We start from the raw sequence: 10,141 nt of genomic DNA, 5'->3' as shown, positions 1-10,141 counted from the left end.
AATTTTTTTACTCCAAGAAATCCTTTTTATAGTTGTTACATTAATTCCACAATTAAAGGTTATTAATTTCAAACAGCATTAAGTCATAAGCATAAATCTCCTCAATGCTTAACTTTTGGTCATCCTTTTAAATACCCCTTAATTTTGGTCAGAAAAGCATTTAAAGGAAAACTTTTGATACATATTATTTATAAATCATAAGATTTTTTAAAGCCTTCATTAAAATAAATTTAGAGCTATTTCTAACCAAGTTTTATGACTTACATGCTAAGTGTACTACATATTTCTCTATATAGATATATTTCATAGGTTAATATAAAATATATGTTAAATATATAATATATAATTTATAAGTATATAATACAACAGTTAATGTAAAATGTTATATGTATTATATGTAATGTTAATAAAAATATAGATATATTTTACAGCTTAAAATTGGTGATTAGGAGTGATTAGAGCTAGACTAAGCCTGTAAGAATCAAAGATTGTCGCAGAACTTTGGAAAAGGCAGAAAAGTGCGTCTAAATAAAATAGTTATAAAACCTTCATAATATGGACAACAAAACGTATTTTGGGGACAATTAAAAAATATAATGATTACCTGAATGGTTTAGAGTTCTCATGGGCATGATTGTCTTGACGCTTCCTGGGTAGAAAATAAATGCAGTTAGGAAAGATTGTTCCATTAAACTACAACATTGTTGTATGCAAATGTCAATTTAACGCTCATTATACGTAGGGCTCACAATGTTATGTGCTCTAAAAAATCAGCAGGTAACTGCTTTAGAAAACACTGCACTAAAGTAGTAAACCTAATACTGATTGACACTGTGTCTAAACACAACTCAAGGAGAAAAAAATTTTTTAAACTTCAGATTCATATTTTCTAAGATGTAAGATTAATATATTAAAACATCTTAGACTTTTGACACAATAAGCCTGGTTCTAGTTCTTTAGATATTAAAAAGTTGAGAATAGTGGGGTTTTTTAAAATTTAACCTATAGGTTTAAACATTTATACGTATAAATATCCTTTTTAGGAAATTTGCATGACAGCAAAGTGAAGGAGTCCTCCAGATGATGACTGTGAATGGCTCAGGAAAATTTGACAGCTTAGAAACTATCAGATTTTAAGTGAATACTCAGTTTCCATAAGGGAATGGCCAATGTAGTACCCAGAGGATTCTGAGACCTTCAATGCTCAACTCTATCAATTACGACGATAGCTGAGGTATTTCCTTGATAGGCAATGTAGCAGTGCTTATCAAAGTAAGAAAGCTCATACCCTTTGGCTAAGAAATTCCATTGCTGGAAATGTATCCTCACGGATGTACACAAATGCACAAAGTAATATGTACAAGGATTAATTAAGTCAGTCATAAAGCTCAGCCATTTAAAAAAATTAAGTATAGCTATAAGTACTAATACAAAAACTCATTCAGGAGATAGTAACATTGGATGTGAAAAAAAAAAGTTTATTGCACCCTAGAACGTATTTTATAATCCCATTTGCGTAAAAGAGAAACAGGCAATAAACAGAAAATTTCTGCAACGATGTCAAACAGCTTTTACATTGGTTAAACCACATAAATGGAGCCAGGGAGTCAGAAGAAGGGACACAGGAAGGGATTTCTACTTTTAACCTTATGATTTTAGGTAATCTTTATTTTTGCTTATTTTTTTAACCCAGGCATGTTCACATTTTAAATAAAATACTGGTTAAGAAAATGGATGCCACCATGTAAACGTACTGTAATTTCCCAAACTAAAACTCAAATACTGATTTTATTTCCATGACCAATTTTCTCCCTAATATAGAATACTACTGTGATGATGATAGTAGTTGCACTTAGAAAGGGTGGAAAACATGGAAATTCCCACAGGAACAATAAATCTTTTGGATGAGAAATCAGAAGCCCCCACGTATTTGTAGCAAGATATCTATAATCAAAAAGTCTTTCTGCTAATAGCCATGAAGCACAGTAGATTTGTAAAGCAGTTGTCAGAAAACTAAACAAGCATATTAATTTTGGTTTGCTAAAAAGTTTTACTATTGAATTACATTTTTCCCCGCACAGTGATTTTCCTATGAATCCCTCTATAGGTAAAGAGGCAAACACTGAAAGAGAAGTGATGGCTTCGTTAGACTTCAACGCAAATAAGAAGAATAAGCATCGTCAAGTCCAAACTGGCTGAATTTTTGTTTAATTAACTACATACTTAAGGTTCATGTAAACACAACCTCTGTCAGACCTTTAAAGGTAACACCCTCCAAAATGGAAGTACAGTGTATTTCCAATTCAAGTCAGAAACTTTTGCACATCTTTCCTTAATTAGGAGTCAGAGCTTGAACTGAATAACTTCTAGGTTGCTTTTCATATTTATTATCTTATCATGGTATTGATCTATGCATGCAGTTCTGTTGATGCTGATAACAAGGATGATGACTGTTCTTTACTGTGTGCTTACTACATGCACTGGTAGAGTTATACTGGTATAGAGCTTCATGACGGTCCTATGCCACAGGTGTTATTACCCATATATACAGTTGAGGATGATACTTAGGGTCGGAACCAGAATCAAATCCAGGTTTGGCAGACCGCCAAGGCTAAGGGGTCTCACCTCCCCAACTAGCACCTGCCACCCCCAGCTCCACTGCTAAGTTTTATCACAATGTAAAATAATACATCTTCAATAATACTTTCTCCTAAATATTTTCACTTGACTCCAATACTTCCAGTGCTTGAATATTTCATGGTCCTGGGAGAATATTTGAGTATTGTATGGATTTCAAACAAATCCATAGTGTAGATGATGTTCAAAATCTGTATATTAAAGTATTAATGAAGACAGCTCCTCGTGAGAACATGATTAATTTTCATGACATACAACTGTTTTACTTTGTTCTTTGAAAAGCATTACTTTTAAGGAAAGTAAGAAACTCACAAGTGAAAATTAGGCATATGGTCACTTCCCATTCCTTGGTTTACATAAAATATATAATTTTGCTTAAAACATGGACTTCAAGTTAAACACGTACATAAAATTTTATGAAAAACAGGACTGGGATACTATATTTAATAATTAAATAGAATGTAGTGTTTTCATTTAACAACGAAGCAATAACTTTTTAAATCAGATTTAATTTTTATGGTTTATAGTAAAAAATTAAAATTATTACACCCTGAACCAGACATATACAATTCTTATTCACTAAGGACATATCATAAAAAGGGAATCACCAAATAAACTTCAAGCAAAAGCAATAATATTTTGCTATTAAAGAACAGACCAGAGATGAAGAAGAGTGATTTACATAAAATTCAAAAGTAGATAATTAATGGTCAGAACAAAAATTATCTAGAATAGTTATTTAATTTTTGATGGGTTTAAATTTTAGAAAAGGGCTCATCAAAAAAGTCACACCTACTATTTTATTTTTAAAAAATCAATTTTGCTGATCTTAACAGAAGGCCGTCCTGTATCCCGCTAGCATTTATTATCAGAAAATGTTTTAAAATTCACAGCTTTGATCCCAGTAAAAAATGACAATTATGCAAATAGCTTTGGTCAGGAAAACCTCCTCCTTTTAAATTTCTATGACAAACCTGCCTAAGATGTCCTACCATTTCATCATGAAATTAGATAAACCCGGTGCCATGCTCCCTACTGCTGTTCAGGGAAGAGCTTCTGTCCTTCTGTCTGAGCTGGAGATCCCAGAAGTATCGGGGACACCTCTGGTCTACATTCCTCTGAACTACAGTGTCTAACTTCACTTCAGTGAAAGGCTTAATTAAGAATATTACTAGGGAATTGGAAATCACTCCTATTTCACATGAACCCTTTACATGAGATTGTAAACATAACTGAGCATATAATATTCTCTCCAACACCATCCTTGGACAGCCTTCAACTAACTGCTATCCATAAAATCACTCTCCTTCTTGGAGTTTCTGAGGTGTATAGAAAGGTAGATTGGAGAAAACAGGAGTGATGGGTCCTTTGGAAACTTATTGATCATATTCATGAACCAATAAGAACATGGACTCTTTTCATTAATCTCTTGTCTTCAGTTGCTTTATCTTGGAAACTGAAAAAAATTCTGCAATGCAGACTGTTTGCACCATAGATTTATTCCTGGGCATGGCATGTCTGTCTAGTGTTCAAAGTCTCTTTGCTGATCTCCTCAACTTACACTTAGGGAAAAAAATTCACTTGAAAAGCCATAAGGCTTTCAAAGTTTAAGCCAAAGTTTGATAATGACATTTGTCTTTTTTTGCTAGGTGATACTTTTACTGAGCCATCTTACTCTACCAACAATGGCGTAAATTCCTGAGCTTGTGCTGTATTACTTAAATGTATGAAAATGCTTATAAGATAGGGAAATATTTTCCTTGGATCTCAGAATATTATTATAAACCATCAAATGTATTATTGTATATATCTGCAATTTTACCAAAATCTTCTCAATAAAGATCTACTTGGAGCTATAAAGATCCGTAGTAATGTGGTTAATTATAGCTACATTACTTCTTTATGATTGTGTAGACTCATTTCATTTTTCATATTCTCTAACTGTGTGTTAAAAGTAAACCTCTAGTTTTCCCAATTGATTGATATGTCTAAAAATGCAATATTCGAGCAATCCTCATATGAAAAGAAAACAGCCAGTTATCATTTCATTCTCTGAGATTTCTTTATATGGTAACCAAACCCGCGCAAATTCATTTTTGGCATCCATTGCCAACAAAGGAACGGTATTCCAAACACAGCTTCACATTGACATTTAAAATTTTCCCTAATGCCTTTGAGTGCTCTAAAGGAGTAGGATATTTTGCAAGAGGATATGACTTTTGGCTTTCCTGTGGATGGTGCCCCAGCCCATAGGAGTCCTTCGGTTGGTAAAGAAAGGCAGGCATTGTCTAGCAGGCTCAGTGCATTTTTCAGAGGGGGTAATATTGAAAAAGACACTACCCTCTGCGTGGCTATTTCAGTGGTAATGGAAATAAGGGAATTGAGCAGAAGAAAAGAAAATGATATTACTTGGAAGAGTTGCCATTTTTCTAAAAGTGTGCCCACTCCCTTGGCCACGCTTCAGTCCCACTCAAATAAATCTGGCACCCAGTTAAATAATTTCCTCAGACAGGCCCTGAAAGGAAAGGCACAGAAACAGCCTCCCGTATAGACCTCCACAGAGGTCTCTTCAGGATAACAGCTGGGTGGGATTGGCAGAAGGGCAGCCTAGCTCTGCAGATGAATAAAGGCCTACAGTATCCAGGGCTGTCAATCTGGGATCTTTTGCTTAGAAAAACACTATCTCAGAAAAAAACTTTACCTCAGGAAATTAATCATTACTTGAGTGGTGGCAAAAGTCAAGTGAGCATTAAATAATAACATCCTAGATAATAATGGTATAAAATGATGGGCAACAAACACTACTTCTCTGCTTCCAATGTTTTAATAATAAAACATTTCAAACAAATTAAAATGGTTATTTGGGTTTTTGTTGTTGAGAATTTGGTGGTATTACACATGTAAACAAAATATATGTCTTCTGATAGCAATTACTAGACAAAAATTTAGAGGCCATTTCCATATATTTGCTTTCAAAATGCCATAGATCAACTACAAAATATTTTAGGAAATACATGAGCATCTCGGAGCACCGTTGCTTTAATGCTGACGGACCCGCAAGTCACTACCACATATGAGTACCGGATGAAGGAAACAAGGATCTACCGAAAAACCATGACCAGTGCCAGAGTCCAACTGAATACTGACTTATTTCCACAGGATGATTAAAAAAAGGCACCTTCCTGAGAGCCAAATTCATTATAAATGCTTCTTTTATTAGTAAAAACTCCCATAACAACCTTAGTTCTCCCTAAACGGAGCAAGTCGCCAATATGAGGACACTGTATACGATACAAAACCCTGCCAAGCAATTCAGAGAACTTTTGGATAAAAGTAAAGAGATTGTGATGCACCGGTCAGAATGGCCATCATCAAAAAATCTAGAAACAATAAATGCTGGAGAGGGTGTGGAGAAAAGGGAACACTCTTGCACTGTTGGTGGGAATGTAAATTGATACAGCCACTATGGAGAACAGTATGGAGGTTCCTTAAAAAACTAAAAATAGAACTACCACACGACCCAGCAATCCCACTACTGGGCATATACCCTGAGAAAACCATAATTCAGAAAGAGTCATGTACCAAAATATTCATTGCAGCTCTGTTTACAATAGCCAGGACATGGAAGCAACCTAGGTGTCCATCATCGGATGAATGGATAAAGAAGATGTGGCACATATATACAATGGAATATTACTCAGCCATAAAAAGAAATGAAATGAAGGTATTTGTAATGAGGTGGATGGAGTTAGAGTCTGTCATACAGAGTGAAGTAAGTCAGAAAGAGAAAAACAAATACAGTATGCTAACACATATATATGGAATCTAAGGGAAAAAAATTAAAAAAAAAGGTCATGAAGAACCTAGTGGCAAGATGGGAATAAAGACACAGACCTACTAGAGAATGGACTTGAGGATATGGGGAGGGGGAGGGGTGAGATGTGACAGGGTGAGAGAGTGTCATGGACATATATACACTACCAAATGTAAAATAGATAGCTAGTGGGAAGCAGCCGCATAGCACAGGGAGATCAGCTCTGTGCTTTGTGACCACCTAGAGGGGTGGGATAGGGAGGGTGGGAGGGAGGGAGATGCAAGAGGGAAGAGATATGGGAACATATGTATATGTATAACTGATTCACTTTGTTATAAAGCAGAAGCTAACACACCATTGTAAAGCAATTATACTTCAATAAAGATGTTTAAAAAAAAAAAAACAAAAAACAAAAGAGATTGTGATGATCACCCTCTAATTGGACATACATTAAAATCTAATTTGACATTTAAATCCTAATGGAAAACTGAACTATATTTTTCCCATGTTGGCTACAATGAGTGCAGATAGTTGTACAGTTTGCATATCTGTTCAGAGTATTTATGACTTATTTTGACTATAGCATGCTAATTTTAATATTTTGTCATAAATTTTTCTTGGCAATTTTTTTACAATTGTGATTTTGCTCTTCTGGTGCAATGTGTTCCCATTCTATAACAAACGTTATTAGGATTTACTACATAGAATTTTGCATGAAAGTAAACTGTGCCAGAAAGAAATTCTCTTAAATGAGGCTATCTCAATTAAGCAAATTATAATTAAAACTGGACTATTATGAAAAACAAAACAAAACCTTCACTATATTTCTCTCCAAATAGCATATACATTGTTTCTTCCCAGACTGGAAGACAAAGTCAATTCACATACTGGTGTGCATTAAGTTAAAACTGCTTTTTAAGTCCAATGTAAAAACAATAGAATAAAACAGTAAATTTTAGTTATTAACCTGTTATCCTCATATCAAAAAACTGCATCATAACCGTCTTTGCTATCCACGATGCCAACTCTCTCCACAGGAACTCATGCACAACTTCTGGGAATCTAAAAGATGAACAAGAAGATTTTTTAAATGATGACACTTGTAGTGAATTTAACAGACATGCTTATTCTTCACTCATAGAAATGCCTTCCTTGAGAAAAGAAAATCTGGAACTGGATCTCTCGAGAAGACTTTTTCTTTCAAGAAAAAATTTCCTTTCTTTTCACATAGTTTAAATCTTTTGAATAAGTACTTGCATTATAAGAGAATTGTCTATAACAGCAAACGTGGAAGCAATTTGGAAAATAATGCTAGAGTTAAAACGATGTATTGGAACTAGAAATTATGCCACTGCAATCCACAATACAATTCTGTCTTAAAGCTGAGATTCCCACAAAACTTCTTTTGGTGCATCAGCAACTAAACTCCACAGGATGAAGAACCTCATAGAAAATTCTTTTCTATAGTTTATTTCAGTAATGTTATGTTCTGTGCTAAAATTAATTTCTAAAATAGGAAGCCAAAACCAACCAAAGTAAAATCCTGAGACATAACAAACTCTGGAAAGTAACAAAGAAAGGAACTTTCTCATACTTAGAATTAATTTATTCAAGTCTGATCCAAAAAAAAAAAAAAAAAAAAAGCATAGAAGGTCAGTCAAACTACTTAATCCAAATAGATTAATCAGTCAACCATCTTAAGATGGTTTATCTCCTGGTAAAAAAGGCCCATATAAAAATATTACTACATATCCACAGATATCTATTGTATATTTGTTCATTTTTAAAAACATTGCTCTTTCTTCCAGACAAGTTGTGTTTCATAGGAAGGACTAAAGCATCAAGACAGGACAGTTAAAATGTGCCTTAATCTACTACCATGTCATGTGAATGTTCAAAATGCTTACAGGAAGCAGTTAGCTTTAATTTTCTCCTCCTTTCTGCACATCACTGCAGTAGCACTTCAGGACACCCTGTGCCCTTTGCAACATGAATCATTATAAGCAAGTAGGCCCACTCGGTTCCTCAAAAGACACAAAAGGTGCAAAAATAGCTTCTGCAATTGAAGCAAGAACCACGTCAGCAGCCAGATGAATGTGGGTGGTCAGATAAGATTCTGTTGCTGCAAAGGGCAAATTATTAAGCGAATGCTAGATTTATTTTCTTTTTTAACTTTGTTCTTCTTGCCTCAAATCAACCATTTGCTGGCACTTAAATGACTCTTGACAAGCTCTACCATTCTCAAAATTGAAAGCTTCATCAAAGCCAAAGAACATGATTGATTAAACACTGAGAGAATAGTGGTGGGGTCCTTCATATATATATATATGATAATTAACCACATCCATATTCACAAACCAAAGAGCACCTCTTTTGAAAAAACAATCAAGTTAAAATGCTAAAAAGACAAAACAAAACTGTACGTTGGCAATATGACCTAAGCTAAAGTAAAGCATGGCATCTCTCAGATAAAAAAGAATAAATCACTGAGCTATTTTGCACTCTGAACAGAATTCACCCAAGACATAAATGGGCCAAGATTCTATAGATACAGCTATTTATAGGGAACGACAACTTGCAGTATTCAGTGACTACCTATGATTGGCAATCCCACAGTCATTGAACTAAGAGTTAAAAGAGAAAAGGAGAACTTAATCCTCAGAAGGCTAGCACTGACACCCACTCCTTCCAGCTGTGTTGCAACTATAGACAAGCACCCAACCATTCCCTAACCCAGAAATCATCATTCCTACCAACAGCTTCCACAGGCAAAAGAGAGCACGTAAGTCCTCCAGACAAGCTGTGTCAGGGGCAGTGTTCCCAGTTCTGACTCTACTTTTCCAGTCTTAATCTCCAGGACTATGGCTCCTGGAAACAGAAAATAGTTGTCTCATGATATGCACATATATCTGGAATTTTAGATTACAGAAGATCCCTCTTTTCACTCACTAAGAGGATTTGCAAATTGTTTCTGTTTTCTGGATTGCTATGCATGACCTCTTCAATGATTGGTTTTCCCTTGAAGAACAGAAAAGCGGTGGTCGTAATGTTGTACTTATATTTTACTTCACAGAAACTTCCAGGTAATTAGTGTGATTTTAAAGCAAAGATCTAAATGATATTAACATGAAAGATGTGACACCAAGTTTGGGGCTTTTGCACAAATCATTTTGTTGCAGTTGAATTAGTAGTGGCCTCTACAAGGGAGGTAATTATTGTTACTATTAAAATAAAGACATAGAGATAACCATCTCAGAAATTTGTTTTTGCATTCATTTTAATTGAGTTTTTGTGCCTCAGTTTCTTCATCAAAATAAAAGAAAAATATTTCCTCAAACAGTTCTTGAGAATTTGGTATTACAACTCATGCTTATGTTTCCTAGAAATCAGCAGTTCACATAGCACACTTTTTAAACAGTGGAATAAGGGAAAGAGAGACTTTTCATTTTTTTAAACTTTACTTTTAGGTTTTTAGATTCATAAGAAATCACTATGCAATGAAACCTTAATATTCAATAAAATTAACAAGTTTTCAGAAAATTGTGTTAACGGATCTTGTTAAATATCCCCAAGTCATTTAAAATTCATTCCTAAATATGAGGTGAAAATTATCCTTCACTTTACTAACAAAGTAAAGACTGATTTTTCTATTGTCTGCAGGTTTATAGGAGAGTGCCTTTAAAATATTTT

Source organism: Eubalaena glacialis, chromosome 12, assembly GCF_028564815.1.
Source record: "Eubalaena glacialis isolate mEubGla1 chromosome 12, mEubGla1.1.hap2.+ XY, whole genome shotgun sequence".
NCBI lineage: Eukaryota > Metazoa > Chordata > Mammalia > Artiodactyla > Balaenidae > Eubalaena > Eubalaena glacialis.
This window is presented reverse-complemented; position numbering follows the sequence as displayed.